This window comes from Thermobia domestica, chromosome 10, assembly GCF_964235325.1.
Source record: "Thermobia domestica chromosome 10, izTheDome1.hap1.1, whole genome shotgun sequence".
NCBI classification, from domain to species: domain Eukaryota; kingdom Metazoa; phylum Arthropoda; class Insecta; order Zygentoma; family Lepismatidae; genus Thermobia; species Thermobia domestica.
Genome location: NC_137463.1, coordinates 123,032,325 through 123,054,946, shown reverse-complemented (window position 1 = coordinate 123,054,946; position 22,622 = coordinate 123,032,325). Strand labels below are relative to the sequence as shown.

The window sequence follows — 22,622 nt, the reverse complement described above, 5'->3', positions numbered from 1 at the left end:
CCAGTGGCTACTGATTAATTGTCTACTGGCCAACTGGCCACCGTTGAACAGATGCTAGCCAAAACATTTCGAATTTCTAGATATTGGAGCAGCCATATCTTGAGAACTGTAAGTCACAGAGAGATAATAATTTCCTAATTTTTGCGAGAAAGAGAAGAAGGTGTGAAGAAAAAGATTTACTTTTACATCTGGGAACAAAGACAGTTATCCTTCCCGCTCCATCTCTCCATTCTTTTTAAGTTTGTTCTGGCAATCTCTTGGAGCATTCTCAAATGGTTTTCTTCTGATATTTGAATACTCGGATGTTTCAATACTTTAACTATCAAATCTTCAGGAATAATAATAATAATAATAATTGTAATAATAATAATAATAATAATAATAATAATAATAATAATAATAATAATAATAATAAACTAATAAACTAATAATAATTATCATCTCATAGAAGATTAAAAGTTAGGAGCTTATTATCGCTCAGGGCATAACATTACAACCAGAAATGTAACATTTGGCAATGATATTTCGGTTTTATTTAGTGTTGCTCACGAGAAGAGGTATTTCTCAAATCGTTTCTGAAACAAAAACAAAATTCAGACGAGAATTAACATTTTACATTCGAGACGGGACAAGGCTAACTCAGATTATCGTCTCGCTTTGGAGATGGAAATCGAGACCAGACGAAAAGTATAGTAAACGTATCTCGTTTTATCTCGATTCTCGAAATAGTGTATGTCCATTCTTTAAGTAACAATTGCTTTGTAGACTGAATCTTATACGCTATTTTGTTACTTTGTATTTCGGAGCTCATTGAATTTATTATAGTCTGTGTAGATATTTTTGTAGCAAAGCTTTTATAATTACTTCTCAATATCCTAAAAGTTAGTTTATTATATGCCTCACTGTTCAGTGATATTCAGTTACTTTCCTCAAACCGTGCAGTAAAATACTTTCTACATGAAACTTTAATGGAAAACTTTGGTTTAAAATTTTGGTAGTTGTAGAGGTGTGTCCTGGAGGTCCAGACACCCTCCCGACTTATCTGTAGGATTTGCCTAATTTTAGGGCAACTTTAAAAATTTTAATGCCATTATTGTTATTACTATTATTATTACTGGAAACTTAAGACCTCAATATTACGTCATATTGTCATGTAAATAAGCATACTGAAGTTGATTGGAAACAAAAAGAAAGGATAACAGGATTAGTGTCCGAAAAGAAACGAGAGGGGAGAAAGAAACTGTCAACTCCTGGACAATATTAATATCGTAACTTAGGATGTCTATACAGAAATTAAATAGGATTTGTATTCACCAAGATACATAGTAACATGCTTTCTTTGTATAAAATACTTAGGATTATTTATGCGTTATATTGATACGTATTTTAACAAAATATACATAAAAATATAAAAGATAATAGTTTCTATTTACAAATTTTGGTTGAAGGGATATATGGAACGTGCTGGAAATGGCTAACGAAAATATTATTATTTCTAGCAGTAGGAGTAATAGTGGAAGACGTTCGGAATAATTGCTCGGAAACAATATAGTTTCAGACATTTAGGACTCATACTAGGACCTAAGCGTGACCCTCAGGGGTCGTATTCTTGAATTGTTTGCTAAGCATGTTACATTTTCACGAATCAAGGTTAAAGACAGACATGTGACGTCATTTTGCTATTATTTCCTCTGAGAAAAAAGCCGTCTCCACTCTAACTTGTAAGACCGAAAGAAATTGAGTATTTTTCATTTTATTACACATCAGAAGTATGAATATTGGAATTGATAAAAACAGTTACCCCAGCGAGAATCGAACCTGAGACACCTGAATTAGGAAACGAATGCTCACGCCACTACGTTAAGACTGCTCTCTTAAGCAGGGGTGGACTGGCCATAATCAAGTACCGGCCCGATGGCCGCTGCGCCCTCCTCACATCAGTGCCTTTGCGCCCTCCTCGGGAGGGACTAAGACCCGTCTTAGCCTCGGGAAGCCTCCTCTCTGAACACATTAAAAAAAACAAAGCTACATAATTATTTTATAAATTCGCTAGCCTTTGGCCAGCTAGGGCCCCACCCCAGACCCTGGTATTTGCTCGGCCTGCGGCCTCGCTCTTTCTGTTTTCGGCGTGGGAATTCTATTAATGATATTAGATTTACCCCCACATATATAGATTTGACTCTAATATCGGTCACTTTGGACGGTTTTTACATATCACCCTTACCAACCCCATGCTCCGCCCCAAATTTCAGTATTTGCTCAGCCTGCGGCCTCGCCCTTTCTGTCTTTGGCTTTGGGAATGTCATTATAATGATCTTAGTGACCCTGAAATTTATAGATTTGACTCTAATATCGGTCATTTTGGATGATTTTTATATATCAACCCTCCCACCCCCACTGCTCCGCCCCCAGATCCCGTCTTTACTCGGCCTACGGCCTTGCCCTTTCTGTTTTAGGCTTTGGTGGTACCATTAATGATCTCAGCGACTTCGAAATATATTGATTTGACTCTAATCTCGGTCATTTTGGATCATTTTTACATATCTCTCGCTCCCACTCCCGCCGTTAGGGGCGCTAGTGGCGTTATATACCAAGGCTGTTTTATGTCACACTATAAGCTATATGTTTTCAAAATTTCGTTAAAACTATTTTTCTCGTTCTTACGTTATACCATTAAAACCATTCCTACTGTTATAACCCTAATTTAAATACCATTGGGTTCAAGTTTCCACCCCCTCCCTCTCTGCAAAGTTGGGGAGACTTGGGGGTTGCTAACCCCGACAGTGTTGATTACCTGGTACCAAAGAATATTTATGCCAAGTTTGCTCAAAATCGGTTGAACCGTCTAGGAGGAGATGTGGAACATACTCATATATACATACAAACATACAATGGCATTTATAATATAGTAGATATACAGTATTATTTTACGTATACAGGGTTTGTCCGGAAAGTAATAGGACTGAGTCGATTTTAAAAAAAATATTGAGCCAATCGTTACAATTCTTTAAAAACTTTCAAAATAGGCTCCTTATGCGTCGATGCAGCGCTGCCAGCGCGATTTCCAAGCATTGAAGGCGTCACGGAAGTCATTCTCCGGAAAAGTCTTGAGAGCCGCGGTGCAAGCTGCTTGGATCCCCTTTGTCGTCTCAAAATGCTTGCCTTTCATCGGCCGTTTCAGGCGAGAAAACAAAAAGAAGTCCGGGGGGCACATCTGGGCTGTAGGGCGGCTGCGGAAGCGTTGGGATGCCGACCTTGGTCAGGTAGCTGTTCACAAGAAAGGCGGTGTGAGCCGGGGCGTTGTCGTGGTGCAGCTTGCAGTCGGCTCCGATGTCTGGTCGGACCCGATTGACCCTTCGTTTGAGTCTCTTGAGCACTTCCACGTAAAACTTGGCGTTGACGGTTTGTCCAGGAGGAACTAATTCATGGTGGACGATGCCTTTGATGCCAAAAAAGACAATGAGCATCATTTTCACTTTGGATTTGCTTATTCTTCCCTTTTTTGGGCGAGGAGACGCCGGCGTGTGCCACTCGGAAGATTGCCTCTTTGTCTCGGGATCATACTCAAAGATCCATGATTCGTTACCTGTGATTACGTTATTCAAAAATTGGGGGTCACTTTCACAAATGTTCAAATTTTCTTGGCACAATTCTACACGCCGCAATTTCTGGTCGTCAGTGATCACTTTTGGGACAATCTTCGCACACACCTTGCGCATGTTCAAATGCTCCGTCACAATTTCATGAACCACAGTTTTTGGTAAATTTAACATCTGGGCAATTAATCGAATACTTAGTAGACGGTCTGAGTTCAAAACTTCGCGCACACGAGTCACATTGTCGGTGTTTGTCGAAGTCGAAAGTCTTCCAGCACAGTCTTCATCGGCGACCTCTTCCCGGCCCTCCGAAAAGGCCTTGTGCCACTGAAACACACCACTTCTTGTTAAAGCATCATCTGGGTAAACCTGCTTGATCATATCAAATGCCTCTATCGCAGATTTACCGAGTTTAACACAGAATTTAATCGCGTACCTCTGCTCTAACGAACGCTGCATTTTCGGCTTGCACCACTCACAGAAACACTCGCGCGAAAAAGCCTGTCCTGACTCTCCGTGTGCTCGGAGACAACTGACCAGCCGCTCGTTCGTTAGCTAGGAACGCCCTCTACCGGATCCAGTCGGTGCGCGCACGCTCCGAAGTACAGTCATGTCAGTCCTATTCCTCCACGCTCCGAAATCAGTCCTATTACTTCCCGGAGAAACCCTGTATATGCACATTGAAAAAGTATACATAAACAAAATTATATGATGCCCAAATACGTAATGTATATAGAATATACACTTGAAATAAAAACAGCAATTGCCAAAGAAGTTAACCAAGCTGGAGTTTTTTCTGTCATGATGGACACGACCCTAGATGTCTCTTCATATGACCAGTGCTCCATAGTGCTTCGGTATGTGTACAATGGATTTGTTCAGGAAAGAATTATTGCCCTCAAACATGTTATTTCAACAACAGGAGAGAACCTCTTGTAAACCCTCGAACAGTCTTTGGCTGAAGTAAAAATACCTATCGAAAAGTGTGTGGCAGACGCTTTTGATGGAGCGTCAAATATGAGCGGACTATATAAAGGTGTGACAGCAAAGCTGAAAGAGATCAATTCGAAACACATTCACATATGGTGCTATTCACATGTGTTGAACTTGGTGATAATTGACATCGTCCAGAGTATGGGTGTTTGTATACCGGTATCTTTCTTTGCGCTTCTCCAGGAAATCCAGATATTTTTGAAAGAATCCCAGAAACGACTTGAGGTGTACTTGGAAAAAAACCCAAGCGTTCGTCTTGAGGCTATTGGGATAACTCGATGGAGAAGTAAAAGCAACGCTGCTGTAAAAAATATTTGGACACTTTCATTACTGGGCACCCGACTCAAAGCATGTCAGACCAAGAAAATCAAAACCAGTATATGTGGAACTCGTAGCAGCATTAAGTGTGATTGGTAACTCGCAAGAATTCAATTCCAAAGTCAAACATCATGCTATGTCTCTCATTCAAAAGTTGTGGTACTTTGAGACTATCATTGTGGCTATGATGTTTTTATTGATTTTTCAGCATACCACACCTTTATCAGAATACTTGCAAACAAAAAACACAAGACTATGTCCAAGCTTGGCGCCTGATATCCTCAACTCAAAATAAATTCAAAGAAGCTAGGGACCAGTTTGAAAAAGTCTACAAAGCAGCAGAACACTTTGCAACAGAAATGTCAAATAGTATTGCAGGATTCATTACAGATGTTCCTAGTCTAGAAAAAGTTATTATAGAAACAGAATTGCCTGAGATAAGATGTAGAAAAAGAAATAAAATGGCAGGGGAATCAGCTTCTGATGAAGTAATTGAATACAGATTTGAAGTAACCGTTTTCAACTGTGTTCTAGACCAAATTTCTAACAGCATGCAGGAACGATTTGCTGAAAATCAAAGCTTATACTTAGATTTAGAGTGTTTTGATCCTAAGAAGTTCAAGAGTTTAAGTCTGGCTTCGTTGTCACTGAAAATAATCACTGAAATTAAATCTGATTGTGAAGAGGGAAAACTTAAAGATGAGCTTCTTTCGTTTTCATCAATGTGGGAAGAGTTTTCAAAATCCCCTTACAAGAACCAAAAAAAAAAAAAAAAAAAGAATCAAGAAGCTGTTGAGGTTCGTACGATTGAAGATTTGATTGAAGAAAACAAGTTTTCTGAAGATTTCATGGAGGATGAGGAGGAATATTTGGGGCCCTCTGACGATATTGTGGATTTAAGGTCTATAAAATGTGATGGAGTGAAGTGCAATTCTTGCTTTAAGTGTGTCTTCGATGTAATTCTGCAGTACAATATATACTCAAGACTCTAAACAGAATTATTCAAAGTTTATACGTATCTCCTTACATTACCGGCAACACAAGTGTCCTGTGAGCAAGCATTTTCAAAGCTCAGATACATAAAAACAAGACTCCGTTCAAGACTTTACAGATGAACTGGATCTGGAATCATTGTTCTGGATCTGGATCTGGAAAGAAAGATCTGGAATCATTAGGCCAACAGAACATAAAGTCTGAAGGTGGAAATTTCAAAATGAGACAATAATGCCTTACCCCCCCCCCATATATATATATATATGTGTGTGTGTTTGTGTGTGTGTGTGTAGGTGTGTGTGTGACATCTGTAATAAAATAGAGATTTATTAATTTAATAAATCTACCGACAATAACTATGCACGTATATATTGTCTGACATACACACACACACACACCCCACCATACCTTTCTGAACGTGTTTAAATGAGCTCACTATTGTAGCTCTCTAAGGTTTATTTAGTTAATAATTCGGCCCGAGCGATAGCCATGATCACAAGCATATGTTAATTTTTCCACTCATATTGAAATCTTCCACTTTGCGTTATTACATACAGGTAGAAAAGAAAAACTTCAGTCTATGAAAACCATTAAAATTATCAGTTAAACCGGACATATTTTTTTAAGAAAGAAAATCTAGATATTAGCCTATTAAACAAGAAATGGATTGTTGCTGGTACCGATTTCTGACATCAAGGTCAAATCGAAGGCCAAATATTTAAAATCTCTCAATTCAAATTTCGAGCTTGTGCTTCTACTCCCCGCTAAAGCTGCGCTCTTCACGCCTTTTTTCCCTCCAAATATCGATTCCGTGATGGGGCTCAGGAAGTCAACACTTACAATTACTTTACTGTTAGGTTGCAGATGAGTTGATTCACTATCGGCTACGTTATTCAAATAAAGTTTTTCAGACAACATTATTAGTCTGGACAGCAAACTGTACAGCGAAAAGAAAAATGGAAAAATGAAAGATTAACTTAAAAGAAAATACCGCTCCAGTTGAAATGCTTATACAGACACGGACAATGACACGGAGAACCGGTCGTATTAACAAATACTGAAACAAATCTTCAATTATGCGCTTATTCACCTAAAAATCACCTTCACTAACATGTCTGCTTACTAGGAGCGTATCCCCAGCGTGTACGTTAATATATACTTACGAGAGAATACCTATTTCTCAGATTTTGAGTACAGTTTCAAAAGTTCATTTCGGTAAACTGTAAAAGGCAATGATTACTATGCTAATTATCACAAATTAAATGCAACTTTTGAGTTGCATACACACAAACTACTAGGGAATGAACACCATGTGCTAACAAAGAGTACACTGGAAAATGAAATAACATGTTATAACAAAAATTAAAATAAGATGATAATCGATACAAATGTAGGCGATGAATATGACATTTCCGAACTTCGCCAAGTATGGTGGAAGAAGCTATTTATTTATTCTTCTTGGCCAACCACTAAGAACATTTATAAATCCATATGTGGCTTCGTTATACGCAATTAGTACATTCAAATTCACGAACGAAGACGAACTGAAAGGTACGACGGTACAGTTGCAAGTAACAACCGTAGTCATAATAATATAGTTAAACTAAACAACGTTGAAAATAGTGGGTAATTAGGTGGTAAGTAGAAATGACCAAAACTGAATAGTTTACATCGATCATTCCGAAGAAATTTGAACTTATACTGAGCATAGTTTGGGGGAGAAAGTGAGCATCCCCGGTGAGGATACTTCAGCTGACTTCTTTGGGGTGAACAAAATATGATTGAGGGGGAAAATCCCCCTCATCCCCCCGGTAATTCGCATCCTGATTGTTTTTGATGAACTCAGAAAGAGACATTCTGACCAAAATAGACAACAATCTTATTGACAAAATGTGTGAGAAAAGCAAGGAGATGCGAAGGCTCCTTCAAGTATAAAGCAGTGACTTTACTTTCATTTTCCACTTTTGTTTTTGAATTTCTTTTTTTGCTAGGTAGGTATATAGCTATATAATTCTGTATAATTCTGTATAATTCTAAATTTACTTTTGTTAATTTGTAGTAAATGTTTCATGTATACGTTTTATCAACGGTTTTAAAAATAGATGAAAAATAAGTTAATTTTATGATGAACATAGCTTTAAAAGGACAAAAGTATGAAAAATAGCATAAGCCCCAAACTTGACTCAAATCTTCAGTTATAATTAGGCTGTTAACAAATGTAGCCGAAGAATTTAAACAACTGGTGTGATTTTTGTAGTCTCAGTTAAAGTGTGCAGATTTATATAAGCCTAATATATTTAGTACTCAAAGTCTCTTTGTTTATGAAAATATTGAATTAGTATAATTCTATCGTGATTAACTGCAATAGCTACTTAATCTTTTGTTGTTTTTTGTGTAGTACCAGGGGAAGCCCCCCGCCTCTTCCTTTAATTAAGAGGAGGTATTCCACACAAGCGAAAGCCTCGGATGGACGGCGCCCTCCCAGAGTATGTGACCGCGCCCTTTTCACATAGCCAGTCCACCCCTGCTCTTAAGTAAAAGTCAAGAAACATTCGTTTATGAAGATAATTGCACACGTTTACGATAACGATGAAATATACTTATTTTTTTTTTCATGATAAAATATTATATTCAAGAGACTTCAAATTTAAATTGAAAAACCAAAATAGACATATAGTGTCTCAGACCACTTTCTTTTCTGATTCACCGAAAGTATCTTCGTAACTTGTCTTTATTATATTCACAAGGAGAAAGCAAACTTTGGTAAATGAACTCTAAGGTCCATTTCTGTAAGGTGATAGTGCACATTTAGAGTGTTGATATTACAAACTGGAAGATCGCAATGGCCTAATATGGTGGAAAAAATCGTCTTAAAGTTTTCGACGTGCCACATATATCATACGGTGCTCAACATTAGCAAGTGATGGCGTTGCAGAATCAGTAGTGTCTGTGACTCATGTACGAAGGTTTCCGGGTTCGATTCTTTCTGGATCGACTTTTTTTTGTTTTTTGCTTTAACCAATAAAGTAGCCATTCATAGCTACAAGTAAAATGTCAATTCAGGATATGTTTATAATGAATTAAAATAATAGGGATATTCAAATCATTTTTCAATGTTCCATGTTAACTAGCAATCTACTGTATTTCGTAAATATATTATCGCGAGTTATATTATGGTTACCACAGTCGTTATATTAAGAATGTACTTGACGCTTCATGTCTATATCTGTTGACAGCGTGAGAATTACAAGGGGGATGAGAAGGAAATTCCTTTTGGTAACACTGGATGTTGCTATAACCAATGGAGATTTCACCCTTATTTCCTTTGTAATCAGCGGCACAAATCTGTCTACAACATTGGGGGAATGAGTAAGACAGTTCCCATACTTTTTAAGTGATGTTCAAAATATTTATGATATTGAAAAACAATGCTCTGGAAGATCAGGAGAGCAGGGTTGTCTTCAACATTGGAAGGTGGGCAAATTTGAGGCTTATTCTGGGGTGATACCGATTTCATCTCACTTTTCTTTGTGACAGTCGGACACAATCATCACATTTCTCCCCCAAAAACACATTTCAAATCGGATTATTGGGGCACAGTCCCCCAGTTCCAAGATTAGAATGGAACGTCCCCCTCAACCCCCATGCCATTTGGAGAATTAACATTTAATTGCAGCTAAAATGGCTATTTTATTGGTTGAAGCAAAAAACAAAAAAGTTGACTCCAGCAGGCATCGATCCCGGAAACCTTTGTACGCGAGTCTCAGACGCTACTGACTCTACCACTTGATAACTTTGTGCATCGTACGATATATGCGGCAAGTCAAAAATTTTAAGACGCTTTTTCTCGCTATATTAGGTTATTGCGTTCTCCCAGTTTGTAATTTGAACACCTTAAATGTGCGCTATCACCTTTCAAAAAATGGCCCAGAAGTTCATTTACCAAAGCTTGCTTTCTCCTTGTTAGTAATACTCGTTTCACAGTTATTTCCAGTAACTTTGAACAACAGGGACACGAACACAAATACATAGAGGACATAAAAAAATTCAAAGGATCTCCCACCGGAAATTGAACACGTGACCTCGAACACTGAGGCAGTGATGGCGTGGGTCAATGAAAACTTGACCTACCATCCCCATGACCCTCCACCAACCGTGACCCACTGTTACACCACACACCATGACCCACTCGTAGCCACCACCCACAATGACACACTCTGACCCACCACCCACCGACCCGCTCCGATCCAACACCTACCAAAACACATCGTTACGAACTCTGACATGATACACAGCCTCTTCTCTACTGAGTAAAGTATTTATACTTGTAATAATAAAACCAGGTTGTGAAATTGTAACTAATCGGTCACTCGCTCAGGCACCGGTTTGTTACAATTATGGTGGATCTGACCTTTACGATATAAAATGGTAAAGTGTTTGTTATGGGCCAAATTTCGGTAATTCTCAATTAAATTCTCATGATATAATTATTTTCTTGTTGAACTATCGATACTTTTCAGTGGAACAACGCACGAAATTTGAAAGTCTCAAATCAAGATAAGTAGACCAACGTACAGTATAAACTTAAAATTTCCGTGTAATTTAGCATACATTTAAAATTGTATGTATATATTTCTGACAACCTTATTGCTTGTTTACCCTGTGCCTTAAGCGCTCCATATAATAAACATAAGCTTCAGCTATGATTATAGTAGAAAGCGCATGTCTTCTGTTTCTCAATTTGTTTATGAATTTGTATCTCAACTAATATCGATCGTTTTCGACTATATTTACAAACCAACCCACTACCAATTTTGCATATATAGAAAGTACCGCCCCCCCCTCATAAAGAAAAATTTTAAACAATGCTATGAGACGTTCTGTTCATTTTCAATAAAGAGTTAATATACTGAATTTCAGCTCCGTAAGTTTAACGGCTTGTGAGATACTAAGGTTTTTCGCAAAAATTCGGATCCCCACTACATCCTTAAGATATTATTATAATGAAAGTGATATGATAACATCCCAGTTTGGATTAAGGCCTAACTATATACCAAAAAGCTTTCATTTGACTGCAATTTGGCCGTGATAATCAGGCACACATAGTTACATCCATTTTTATATAATAATTTATATATTATAGTGATTCAAAAATGTTTTGTTTCCAGTAGTTAGCTTCTCCAAAAACTCACAGACTGTGTGTCTTGAAAGCCAAGTAATAGTATAAGTAATAGTGTTATTATTGCTATTATTGCAAATATCAATCTCCAAAAATGCCTGAAGTTCTTTTTTTTACTCAGAGATACTCATGGCAGGTAAGTAAACAGAAACAAATGAGAAAAAGAAGGATAATAGAGGCCTTGAAAGTAAAATGTAGACAAATTTACTAGTGTTCAGAAGCATATTTTTTTAGGATGCTCGAATCTCGCAATACGAGCTAAATACGCGATATTAATTATTTGAAGTTATCCGTTTCTCGCTACTTATCATAAATATAGCAGAAATGAGTCACCTACTACTGTCGGTTTTCGTGGCCGAGACTGCTAGCACAACTCGTTAGTAATAATAATTATTTTTGACGTGGGTTCAAACCCGGCTGAGAAACTTTTTAATTCTTATATTTTATTTTTTGTTAAGTTCCCATAACACTTTTTCAATTAAAATATAATAAATAACACTAAAAAAGTGATTTACTTATGTTAGGCGTGCAGTTTTTCCACACGAATCCATAGTATAGGTAGTAATAGTAGTAGTAGTAGTAATAATAGTAGTAGTTGTAGTAATAATAATAATAGTAGTAGTAGTAGCAACGGGCCAGAAGCCCCGCAACGCTCGTTTCTTTCAGCTTGACTGCCATGATATTGATTTAACCTCAGCTGCTTCTTCAATTTTATTCTTTAATTTCAACAGTGACAATTTTTTGTGTTACTATAATACATAATACATACACCAGAAGATTTGGACAATCGCAAACTGCAACCAATCAGAAACGTGCATTTAGTTCCTATGGCTAGGGTCGAGAGTGAAAAAAAATATACTGTTCAGAAAATACTGTCCACAATGCAGTAAGTAGTGTGAGTCGGTAGATCAGTATGGATCGGTGGGTCGCAGTGGGTCATGGTGGGTGGTGGGTCGCAGTTGCTCACATGCTGTAGATTCTTGACCCACTGATCCACTCAGAAAACTAGACCCGCTTGACCCACTGACCCACCGACCAACTTTATCTCTGATCTGAGGATGAGGTACTTGGTTCGTTCCCAAGGCAAGTAAGCTTAAAGTGGACAACATCGTGCTCGTGGATTTTCTCGGGACACTCTAATTTCCTCCCACTTTCTCCTTCCACTAATTCGTCCATCATAATTCACTTGTTTTAATCATGGTCTCTCTTAACGTAACAGGTATAATCGTTGAACATTAAACGCAAAGATCACGAAATATCAAAAGTGCTAATAACAGTATGTCAGAAGTTCCTAAAGGACATGAAGAGTTGCAACGAAAGTTTGTGTAGGGATAATACCCAAAAAATAAACGAATATGTGTTGTTTATTTTTTCTGCGGAAAAGACAGTTTGAAGGGTCAAATCCACCCCCCAAATTTGAAAGTTGACGCCCTAAAGGCAAGAAGAAGTGGACTGAAGTGAATGTAATTTTGCACAGATATTGTACACGTAAAATGAGGCAATATGTGTTACGTATCTTCCTAAAAAAAAAAAAAAAAATGGAGCTGGGTGTAGCACAGACCCTTTCAAACCTTTGATTACGAATTATCAAAAGTACTAATTAGTATACGTCAGAAGTGCCTAAAGGATATTTAGATTTGCAACGAAATTTTGTGTAGGTACAATATGCAAATAGTAAGCAAACATGTGTTTTTAGTTTGTATGGAGAAACATTGTTGAGGTTAAGGCCTCCTCCGAAAAAAGTAAATATTATCGTAGAAGTGCAGAAGAAGTAGATCGAAGCGAATGAAATTGTATGTAGATATTGTATATGTAAAATAAGGTAATTCGTGTTTCCAATCGTCCCCATCCAATTTGTATCAAATTTGGCACATCAAAAGTAAACAGAAGATAAATCGACACGTGTTTTGTTTATATGGAAATTGATCGTTTGTCTGTCCGTTTGTACCACGCTAAGGTGCTTAATGTTCAGTCTTTGAACTTGAACTTTTGAGGATAGAAAGAGGATATATTCGAAATTCACTGTATTGATTTTAACTTTCAGATCATCTATCTATTGGTAACATTTCACTATTATAACACTAGCCGTTTCCTACCTATGGCGTATTTTATAGTATTTCAGGGGGCGCCTGTAACCCTTACAATATTTTTGCACTTAAACAAATACACTTTTCGATTTCTGCTTACTCCTGGTGTGCCAAATTTGAAGCAAATGAGATGGGGACAATTGGGAAACACGAATTGCCTTATTTTACTTATACAATATCTACACACAATTTCAATCGTTTCGATCCACTCCTTCTCGTACTTCTATGATAATATTTACTTTTTGCGGAAGAGGCATTGGTCCCAACACTGTTTCTCCACACAAGCTAAAAACACATGTTTGCTTATTTTTTGCATATTCTCCCTGCAAAAGATTAGTTGCAATCCTCCATATCCTTTAGGCACTTCTGACTATACTTATTAGCACTTTAGATAATTCGCAATCAAATGTTTGGAAGGGTCTGTGTTCCACCCAACCCCTTTTTTTCTAGGAAAATACGAAACACATATTGCCTCATTTTACGTATACAATATCTGTGCACAATTACATTCACTATTTCTTGCCTTTAGGACGTCAACTTTCACAATTTTGGGTAGAGGTTTTTGTCCACTAAAACAGTTTTTCCACAGAAAATAAGAAAAACACGTAATCGTTTATTTTTTGGGTATTGTTTCCTTGCAACTCATCATGTCTTTTAGGTACTTCTGACATACTGTTACTAGCACTTTTGATATTTCGTGATCTTCGCGTTTAATGTTACACGATTATGTCTGTTAGGTTAAGGGAGACCATGATTAAAGCAAGTGAATTATGATGGGCAAATTAGTGGAAGGAGAAAATGGGAGGAAATCGAGTGTCCCGAGAAAACCCACGAGCATCAAGTTGTCCACTTCAAGCTTACTTCCCTTGGGAACGAACCAAGTACCCCACCCTCAGATCAGAGATGAATTGGGTCAGTGAGTCAGGTGGGTCGAGTTTTCTGAGTGGATCAGTGGGTCGAGGGTCAACAGCATGTGACCCACCTCCGACCCACCGCCCACCATGACCCACTGAGTCCCATCATGAAGCACTGCAACCCACCATTACCCACTGCAACCCACCGACCCACTCTGATCTATCGACCCATTCTACTTACTGCATTATAGACAGTATATTTTGAACAGTATATATTTTTACCCTCGACCCTAGCCATAGGAACTAAATACACGTTTCTGATAGGTTGCAATTTGCGATTGTCCAAATCTTCTGGTGTATGTATTGTGTATTATAGTAATAGAAGAAAATTGTCACTTTGTCGGAATTACAGAAGAAGAAAATTGAAGAAGCAGCTGAGGCTAAATCAATATCATGGCAGTCAATCTGGAACAAAACGAGCCCTGCGGGGCTTCTGACCCGTTGCTACTATTACCACTATTACTACCTATACTATGAATTCGTGTAGCAAAACTACACGCGTAACGAAAGTAAATCACTTTTTTGAGTATTATTTATCATATTTTAATTGAAAAAATGTTAAACTTAATAAAAAATTAAATATAAGAGTTAAAAAAGTTTCTCAGCCGGGTTTGAACCCACGTCAAAAATAATTATTATTACTAACGAGTTGTGCTAGCAGTCTCGGCCACGAAAACCGACTGTAGTAGGTGACTCATTTCTGCTATATTTATGATAAGTAGCGAGAAACGGATAACTTCAAATAATTAATATCGCGTATTTAGCTCGTATTGCGAGATTCGAGCATCCTAAAAAATTATGCTTCTGAACACTAGTAAATTTGTCTACATTTTACTTTCAAGGCCTCTATTATCCTTCTTTTTTTTCATTTGTTTCTGTTTACTTACTTATCTCTAAGTAAAAAAAAGAACTTCAGGCATTTTTGGAGATTGATATTTGCAATAATAGCAATAATAACACTATGACTTATACTACTACTTGGTTTTCAAGACACACAGTCTGTGAGTTTTTGGAGAAGCTAACTACTGGAAACAAAACATTTTTGAATCACTATAATATATAAATTATTATATAAAAATGGATGTAACTATGTGTGCCTGATTATCACGGCCAAATTGCAAAGTCAAATTAAATGACTTTTGGTATATAGTTAGGCCTTAATCCAAACTGGGATGTTATCATATCACTTTCATTGTAATAATATGTTAAGGGTGAAGTGCGGATCCGAATTTTTGCGAAAAAACTTAGTATCTCACAAGCCGTTAAATTTACGGAGCTGAAATTCAGTATTGAAAATGAACAGAACGTCTCATAGCATTGTTTAAAATTTTTCTTTATGAGGAGGGGGGGCGGTACTTTCTATATATGTAAATGGTAGTGGGTTGGTTTGTAAAAATCATTCAAAATAATCGATATTAGTTGAGAAACACATTCACAAACAAATTGAGAAAGAGAAACCATGCGCTTCCTACTATAATAATTGCTAAAGCTTATTTTTATTATATGGAGCGCTTAAGACACAGGTTAAACAAGCAATAAGGTTGTGAGAAATATATACATTCAATTTTAAATGTACGCTAAATTACACGGAAATTTTAAGTTTATACTGTACGTTGGTCTACTTACCTTGATTTGGGACTTCAAATTTCATGTGTTTTTGTACTGAAAAGTATCGATAATTCAACAAAGAAATAATTATACCATGATAATTTTTTTTGAAAATCATCGAAATTTGGCCCATGACAAACACTTTACCATTTCATATCGCAAAGGTCAGATCCACCGTTATTTTAACAGACCGGTGCTTTAGCGAGTGACCGTAAAGAATCAAACTCCAATTAGTTAGTATTTCTAAACCTGGTTTTATTATTACAAGTATAAACTCTTTAGTCAGCAGAGAAGAGGCTGTGTATCATGTACCAGAGTTGATAACGATGTCTTTTGGTAGGTGGTGGGCGAGCGGGTCGGTGGGTGGTGGTTCAGGGTAGGTTATGGTGGGTGGAGGGTCATGGTGGATCATGGTGACTGGTGAGTCAAGTTTTCATTGACCCACGCCATCACTGCCTCAGATAGTTCAGTGCTCGGGGTCCCGTGTTCAATTCCCGGTGGGAGGTCCTTTGAAATTGTATATGTCCTCGATGTATCTGTGTTAATGTCGCTGTCATTCAAAGTTACTGGAAATAATTTTAGAACGAGTATTACTAAGTATAATGAAAACAAGTTACGGAGATACTTTCGGTGAATCAGAAAACAAAGTGGTCTGAGGCACTATATATCTATTTTGGTTTTTCAATTTAAATTTGAAGTCTCTCGACTATAGTATTTTATCATGTCAAAAATAAGTGTGTTTCGTTATCGTAAACGTGTGCAATTATCTTCATAAACGAGTGTTTTTGACTCTTACTTAACAGAGCAGTCTTAGCGTAGTGGCGTGAACATTCCTTTCGAATTTCACGGATCTCAGCTCCGATTCTCGCGGCGGTAATTGTTTCTATCAACTCCAATATTGATACTTCTGATGTGTAATAAAATGAAAAATACTCAATTTCTTTCGGTCTTACAAGTTAGAGTGGAGACGGCTTTTTTCTCAGAGGAAATAATAGCAAAATGACGTCACATGTCTGTCTTTAACCTTGATTCGTGAAAATGTAACATGCTTAGCAAACAATTCAAGAATACGACCCCTGAGGGTCACGCTTAGGTCCTAGTATGAGTCCTAAATGTCTGAAACTATATTGTTTCCGAGCAATTATTCCGAACGTCTTCCACTATTACTCCTACTGCTAGAAATAATAATATTTTCGTTAGCCATTTCCAGCACGTTCCATATATCCCTTCAACCAAAATTTGTAAATAGAAACTATTATCTTTTATATTTTTATGTATATTTTGTTAAAATACGTATCAATATAACGCATAAATAATCCTAAGTCTTTTATACAAAGAAAGCATGTTACTATGTATCTTGGTGAAGTCAAATCCTATTTAATTTCTGTTTAGGCATCCTAAGTTTCGATAATAATAATAATAATAATAATAATAATAATAATAATAATAATAATAATAATAATAATAATAATAATAATAATAATAATAATAATGATATTAAAATTTTTAAAGTTGGTCTAAAATTAGGAAAAACTTACAGATAAGTCGGGAGGGTGTCTGGACCTCCAGGACACACCTCTGCTACTTAGGCTCGTATTTATATATTGTGCGCCCCTGGGCTCTAAATAATTTGTCATTCCCGCCCATCAAGAGTGACTATATTAGAGTTGAATTAACAGTTTTTGGGATAGCTGAGATAAATAGTGACAGTTTTAATATAATTCAAGATCATACCCCACTCCCCAAGAATACTTCGAGATTTTAAATGTAATCAAAAACGACATACGTAAATTAGTTTGAATTCATAGTTTTCAATGTTGTTGAGTTTAATGGTATCAGTTTTCATGAGGTTCAAGTTCATCCTCACCACTTGGTGTGGGGGTGAAAGAAGATGACTTTTTAAAAATATTCGGATAAGCGAGCTAATTAGTAATTACTATAATTAGAGCGAATAAAACATATAAAGATATTTTCGCGCTCTTTTTTGGGAGTTTGTGGGTTGCTAGTTTTAAGTATTACTTTATTGTAATTTTTTTAAAAAATAAAAAAATTTGAAGCCCCTAAATTCTGACGCCCTGGTTCGAGCATGAAATAGAACTTACCTAAATACCGGCCTGCTGCAACTACAAAATTTTAAACCAAAGCTTTCCTCTAAAGTTTCATATAGAATGTGGTCTACTGTACGTTTTGAGGAAAATAACTGTAATAAAAATAACTGAATATCACTGAACACTAAGGCATATAATATACTAACCTTTAGGATATGGAGAAGTAATTGCTACAAAATATCTACACAGACTATAATAAATTCAATGAGCTCCGAAATACAAAGTAACAAAATAGCGTATAAGATTCAGTCTACAAAGCAATTGTTACTTAAAATGTGCATATACACTATTTCGAGATTCGAGATAAAACGAGAAATATTTACAATACTTTTCGTCTGGTCTCGATTTCCATCTCCAAAGCGAGACGATAATCTGAGTTAGCCTTGTCCCGTCTCGAATGTAAAATGTTAATTCTCGTCTGTATTTTGTTTTTGTTTCAGAAACGATTTGAGAAATACCTCTTCTCGTGAGCAATACTAAATAAAACCGAAATATTCTTGCCAAATGTTACATTTCTGGTTGTAATGTTATGTCCTGAGCGATAATAAGCTCCTAACTTTAAATCTTCTATGAGATAATTATTATTACTAGTTTATTATTATTATTATTATTCCTGAAAATTTGATAGTTCAAGTATTGAAACATGCGAGTATTCAGATATCAGAAGAAAATAAAACGTGTGTAATCACCGATCAATCGTCACCAAAAATTGGAAAGTAAAAAAAAGTACTGGTCGTCGTGGATGCGATTCGTTTCAACTATCTTCAGATGATTGGTCGAGTGCTTTGACCACTTAATCACAACTACTACGCAGCAATTAATTTATCATTAGCTTGTTTACGAGTATAATACAAGCGCCGTATTTAATTCAAAGTAAAGGAGTTTTGTATTTTGTTTTTAAAAAATCTGTGATGTTGATAATTTAGTGAATACAGTAATATAATGCCCTCCGAGTCCTCAATTACATATTCCTGTGTTTTTCCAATCAATCTGGCTATTAACCAGCTACTGTGTTGAGCGAACAGAAAAGGCTCTTTATTTAGGCGAGTCGGAAGAAGTAACGCTTTAGATGAGTGGTTAGCGATGTAGTTTCATAATCTGGCGATCCGTGTTCGATTCTCGCCTTCGCCGTTTGCACTTTTAAAAATGTTCCATTTACAAGGCTGAGCTCCAGTTGCATGCTATTAATTATCCAGTGGAGAAATTCAGTGATGATTTAATCCTGAAAATAAAGGAAGGAAAAGAAAATGAGTTACAGAGTTAATTCGGTTAATAGTTCCATATTTGATATTAATATCAATCAATCAATTAATATCAATCAATTATATTAATTAACCGTTAATTTCGTTCATTTTTAAATTGTTGTTTATTGACATTATATTCTCTTCTTTTCTCCTTGTGTCTCAATGTGTAAATTTGCACAAATATTAAACAAATCACGAACCCTAAGTTATATTTGCAACCTAAGGGGAAATACGCTTTGTACGGGTGTTCTCCAACTCTTTAGGTGTTAACGAATTTTACATTTTGAATATTTACAAATAAGTTACTGCATAACAATATTTAACATTTTCTTAAGTCATTTAACGACTAATGAAATCAGACAAGTTCTTCGAAGTAACATTACGTATCAATCAGTGGCACCGAAACCTAGGAGCTCAAGCCCTGTTAGACCCCCAAAATTTTTATTAATTTTAAAAATAAACTAATACATATATCGTATAATCTATCCGTATATTATTTGATACGCATATATGTATAATCATTTGAAGTAAGTTAAGGTGGATCACTAGGTGTTCCCGGTAAAATGCTAAACGCTGCTTGAATAGTGCAGTATTGCCAGATAGTGTCGAGTGTTTGCTGATGCCAGATAATAAAGAGAGTAATTATGGAATTCTGCTTAGATATTTACTGGAAAAAATATTTTTTGACCTTTACCGCGATTCCTCTTCTCGAACTGCAACGCTAGAATCCAGGAATTTCTTATTGTGACTACTACAGTAAATGTACAAATTTGGCAACAACGCATTATGGCTTCCTGCGCAAGTTTCGTCTCAAAGTCTATTTGCTTAAATGTAAATTAATATTTAAATAAAATATGAAGCATAACACGAAAAACGGTCAAACAATATATTTCGTGATAAGATTGTTACTTTAAAATACTTTACACACACAAATAAACATTTCATAAAACTGAGCAGTTCTAGTAAGATCTAACAGCAATTGCCATCTTGTGTGCTTGATGTAAAACGAATCATATATTTTCTTTTATTTGTTACATTTTTCGATATCAGGAGACACAACCAAATGAATCAGTGTCTTGTGCTGTAGCTGAAACAATACTCTATCTTATAGTACAATATTTATAATATGTAACGTTTCAGTGCGCAGTAGTTAAGGGAATGAGCTAAAATATGTACGTACTGACTTCCGGGTGGTGATCCACCTTAACTTGTTTATATAATCTCTCATTTGAGTTAATTATAAGATTATTTAAGTTCCCCGACTGTTATCTTGTCATCGGCGCCTCTGGTGTCCGTATATGTTTTTCTGGTACTGTGCTATGTACTGTGAGTACAAGTATACAAAAACTCCCTTTTTTCATTTCGTCAGCCAGCGTTTTGCCTCACTCCTGCACATAAACACTCTTTACGATTTGTTCTTTTAAAAGGTGGGGGTAACTTTATGCTGCTGTTCTAGCTACTCTACCAGGCGTAATTAATCTTGGAGCCGGCGTTAGTTGGTTTGTCTAACTAAAGGATTTTGTACCTCAAGAATTTCTGTGGCCCGCGTTACATAATGGATGCATTGCCTGCACAATGAGAGGTCACTAAGGATTTTGCAAGCAATTCTAATGGAAAGTAATCTTGATATCGTTAGTAGGAAAATATCTGTAATTATTTTTGTGCTTGGCTCGCCTGAGATCAACATGATCTCAATTCGCTCTTTGCTCATGCTGTGGTAGTATGCAACCTGCAACAACAAAGACCAAACAAAATATCATAACTTCATCATGGTTGGTGCTAAAGCAAACATAACTATCCCATTCAAGTAGTGACATTTCGTATGATAATGAATTTGTACAAGCTCGCAGTTGTCACTGTCATAACCTTTGTAACTTTTCCCTCACTCCTAATAAAAACCTGTAGTCCTAGCCTTGCAACATTGTATATAATTCAACTTTTATTCTAGGGGAGTAATAGAAAACCCAGTAATTAATACACTTAATTAATATATTTTTAAATATACTTTCCGACCACTGAGTGTTACAGCTACTTTAATTGCTTTATCACAAGGACAAACGGAAAAGACGATGCAAACTGCAAACTGAAAAAAAAACTTCATTTTTATGCTAAAAATAAAAATATTCTTCGTTGTTATTATTTTTATATAGTACTGACAGCACTTAAGTTACATAACTGTATTGTAAATGACACAGTAACTGATATATTAATATTTAAAAAAAATGTTTTACGTGTAATGATAACAGGTTAAATGATCTTGATTGTAATTTTTTATAATTAGTAACTACAATAATTAGAGGACAAATGAGTACATGACGAATTAATTATGTCAAGTTTTACGTAACTTGAGTTAATGTAGTGTTACCATGAAACTTATCAAAAGTACGACTGCAATGAGTAATATGTTTATTTGTTTTAATTAAAAAAGCTTTTGGTACAATATATATATATATATATATATATATATATATATGTCAGCTTTTACTTCAAACATTCAACAATATGGAAACAAAAACGGAGATATTCGGACAATAGTACAAATTCATTTTCAATATCATCTTTCTATTATTTTTGATTTCATTTGCATATTTACTCCACGGGATTTACTTTGTTATCGAATTTGTCTTCGTCTTTTGGAGATATTTCTTTCTCGTGAATTTCTTTCTAAACCACAAATTTGTAAATTTTATCCCATCTGTTCTACACTACATTGAAATGTAAACGTGAATTCAATCTCTGGCGCAAATCCCAGAGGGATGAGGGACATGTTCCCTCAAATCTTGGAACTAGGGGACAGTCCCCCCACAACAATCCGATCTGATATGTGTTTTTTGGGGGAGAAATGTGATGGTTTGTTCTTCTTTGCTGCACAGCATTGTTTCTCAACTTCATAAATATTTTGAACGTCGTTTAAAAAAATGGGAACGAAAATATGGGGCTCGTCCCCCCAATATTTTAGAGAGATTTGCGAAACTGGATTCAGTACCACAAATAAGTTACCAAACATAAGTTTGAACATTTGAAATTACTTTTTCTTTCATTAGGGTATAAATACACTTCTAATGCATTGTTTTAGCAGATAAAATTAGTTACAAAATGAATTAAATCCAAACATCACAGTACGCTTGATAAACCAATTTGCAAAACATTGAATCATTGAGAAAATTTAAATTTCTCAATTTTACTTACAGTATAACATGATAGTGTTGATTTTGTATCGTTAGATTGTAGTTATATTTAAAGCAATTAATGTTCATCTATAAGAGTGGTTTTCAACCTAATTCCTATCATGACCCCCATTTTGTCACATCCTCTTGCCAGCGACCCCCTTATAATTTCTGGTCTGTAATAAGCTTGAGTGGGACTTTTAATATAACTATTGTGGAAATCTAGATATCCATCTATTTTTATAATAGTAGAGTCAATTTCTTGTAAATACTGGGTACACTAACACTAATATATTCCCTACGGTGAAATTGCTGGTTCAAGATGGATATTAAACTTCTTCATTGAAGAAGCCATCAAAGTAACTGATCTGAACCCGTAACTTCTTAACCAACTAATATAATTATCATGTGGCTC

The 22,622-nt window shown here is 36.0% G+C and overlaps 1 protein-coding gene across 2 annotated transcripts in view; it reads right to left on the bottom strand.

The window, feature by feature from the left end:
* The window catches only part of LOC145662694 (dynein axonemal intermediate chain 7-like), a 450,989-nt gene that overhangs the window by 73,661 nt on the left and 354,706 nt on the right, over nt 1-22,622 (bottom strand). The gene's annotated exons all lie outside the window — the stretch shown is intronic.